Source organism: Amborella trichopoda, chromosome 9 (assembly GCF_054954075.1).
Source record: "Amborella trichopoda isolate Santa Cruz 75 chromosome 9, AtrichopodaSantaCruz75HAP2 v2.0, whole genome shotgun sequence".
Classification (NCBI taxonomy): domain Eukaryota; kingdom Viridiplantae; phylum Streptophyta; class Magnoliopsida; order Amborellales; family Amborellaceae; genus Amborella; species Amborella trichopoda.
Window position 1 is genome coordinate 29,422,907 of NC_142344.1, and position 2,942 is coordinate 29,425,848.

Consider the following 2,942-nt stretch of genomic DNA (forward strand, 5'->3'; position numbering starts at 1 on the left):
TTTGAATCATTATTTTGTCTATTAAATTGACAGAGGGAAGTGGTATTACTTGTGGTTTGGCTTCTGAAACTTCTGAAGATTCTGGAATATCTGGTGAGAAGCCTGTCTCATGTATCATGAATTGATCAAAGTCTATTTCATCAGTATCTGAATTTGGTTGAGATAGGTTTTGTAATTCCAAAGTTCTAATTCTATTTTTTAATTGAGATATTTTTTTCTTAACTTCTTTGATTTCTTGTTTGAGATCAGAAATCGAAGGTTCTTTTTGTTGAGAATTATGTTGTTGACTTATTCTTTTCATTATTGAGGCGAAATTATATTCTTCCGATTGTTTATTGATAGGAAGTGGTTTTGCCTTATTTTTTGTTAATGAAATAAATTGAGTAATGACAGATCTCTTTTCGTTCGGATCAGAAATCTTATCAATAATGTCTAGTATAAAATTATCTTCCTGTGTGAGTGTATGAACATTATGTGTAGGTATAGGACAACTACAATCATTATCTTGTATTGACATAGAGAGCCTGTATCAGAAGTATTGGAAGAGTCAGATGACTCTGTCCATACCAGATCATCATCTTGGATTTGATCTATATGAGAATCAGTAGAAGTAGAAGATGAAGAATCATAATTGATTATATTATATAATTTTTCCTTTATTGCTTCTTCTAGATGTAATGACTCTATTTTCTTTTTTAATTTACATTGGTGTTTATAATGTCCTACTTTGCCACACTTATAGCACACAGGTAATTTTCTTTTCTTCTTAGTATTAGGAGAAAATTTATTGATTAATTTTCTTTTGGACTTTTTATATGAATCTTTATTTTTAGATTTATATTTGTCTTTTTTGTATTTTTTGTATTTTTTCTTTTTCTTATACAATTTTTCTGGCATATTTTTTCTATCAAGGTAATATCCAAATTGCTCACAAAAGTCACCAAGTTCTTTCCTTTTAGTGATCTTTTGTTTATCTAATTGTCTTTTGAGCTTCATATCAGTGCATAAGGCTAAGCCTTCAGCACATATTTCTGCGGAGAGTTCTCCTAGGGTATAAGCTGAATATATGATTATTCCATTATTTTTCTTTCGCAGTCTTTCTTTGACTTTTTCTGCGAAGAGATATGGTAATCCTGATATAAATTTTTCTTTCCAATGATCTAATTGACAATCTTCTCTTATTAATAATCTTGAGAAAAATACATCTTTATGCCATTTGTAATGAGATAAGGTAGGACAGCGTAGGTTGGAGAGCAAGTCTTCTGCTCTTGCTGCTAGTAGTGCTGTACTTCCTACAAAGTGAAGTGTAATGGTATATATGAGAGTATTTACTGCATCACTTTCAGTGTATATGATTTCTTGATTTTGTTCATTTCTGGCGGTCCATTGCCTTGTATTGGTTAGGATTCTATTTTTGGTGTCATCATCAACATAAAAATCCCACCAGCCTCTTAACCAGCCAGTAAAACCATTCACTATTGCTTTGGCAACTTCTTGATCTGGGTTGCCTGTCATTTTATTTGCAGATGCAAACATTGTCATGTGTCTCATGACATCTAATATTTTTAAATCTGATAAACCATCTATTGACCAATTAACTATTGATCTCCCTGAATAAGATATGACTTGTTGTATTGGATCCTCTTCTAATTGAATATCCACAGGAGTTGGTCTCTTGTGATATGGTAAAGCAGTTATTGGTTTCCAGTTCTTTCCATAGGCTATTCTATTCAAATCAATAGGTGTAGTATCCATGAAAGCATTTTCTTGGTTTTCTATTGTATCTTCAATTTTTTGTTCTATTTCTTAAAGCATCATAGTGTCATGCTCTGGGATTTTAGCCTTTCCTTTATCTGAAGATTCAGGAAGGGGACTAGATATAACAGGTGTAATTGGTTTAGGAATACTAATTTGGGGAGAAGGTATTCCCTTTATATCAAGTTGTGATATTTGCTATTAATTGATCCATCAGGGATTTATTACTATCTCCGATATGAAATTTGTTTTTATTTAATTCTAGAGGAGGTTTAAACAAAACTGCTTTAGGAATAGTAATAGGAATATTTGGGGTTTTTTCTGTAGAAACTAACCTTTCTATTCTTTCTGCTTGTTTTCCTAAAGAGTGCATATATAGGTTTATATAATTATTTTGTTCTACTATATGAGGTATTAATTCCTGTTTCTTACCAAGTTCTTTGGGTAAGATTTTATATGGAGTAGCAATTATATCATACATTGATTGAGGTTGTGGTGGTTCATCTTTTGATGGGATGACTGCCTTGAGTATTATGCTTTTTGCAGGTGGATGTGTACTAGCAGTTGTAGTACCATCAGTACTTAGATAGGTTTTTTCTTCCAATGTTTGAAGTTTATCAAATGAAGGGATATGGAGTTTATGTTGATAATTACTTATCAACCATTGAAAATATCCTTCTGTTTCTTTTTCTTTTTTAAGAAATTTATTATATTTTGCTTGTAATATTTCTCTTAATTGTAATGGTACTTTTGTATGATACCATTGTCTTATGTGTTTATTTTCTTCTGACATATAGTCTTGTTTGATATAATTCTGATCAATCTTCTTCTTTTTTCTTTCTATTTTAGCTGCTAAATAAGCTGCTATATATTCATCTGAATATTGATCATCTATATTGTCTTCTATTTAGAGGGCTAATATTTGAAATTCCTTTAGGTTGGGTTCAGGAGCAGATACTGGAATGTATGTGGATTCCGTATATGTGGGAAGAACAATATTATCAGGTGTTCTTCTTGTTCTTGAGAATTGAAATTCTGACTGAGGATTTGTATGGGAAGATTGAGAAGAATGTGGAAGTGTAATAACATTAGAAGATGTTGAACAAGATTTTCTGTTAGGAATTATTTTATTTTTATTCCTTTTTCTATGAACCTCTATGTCATCTTGTGATTGATTTAGAAATTTT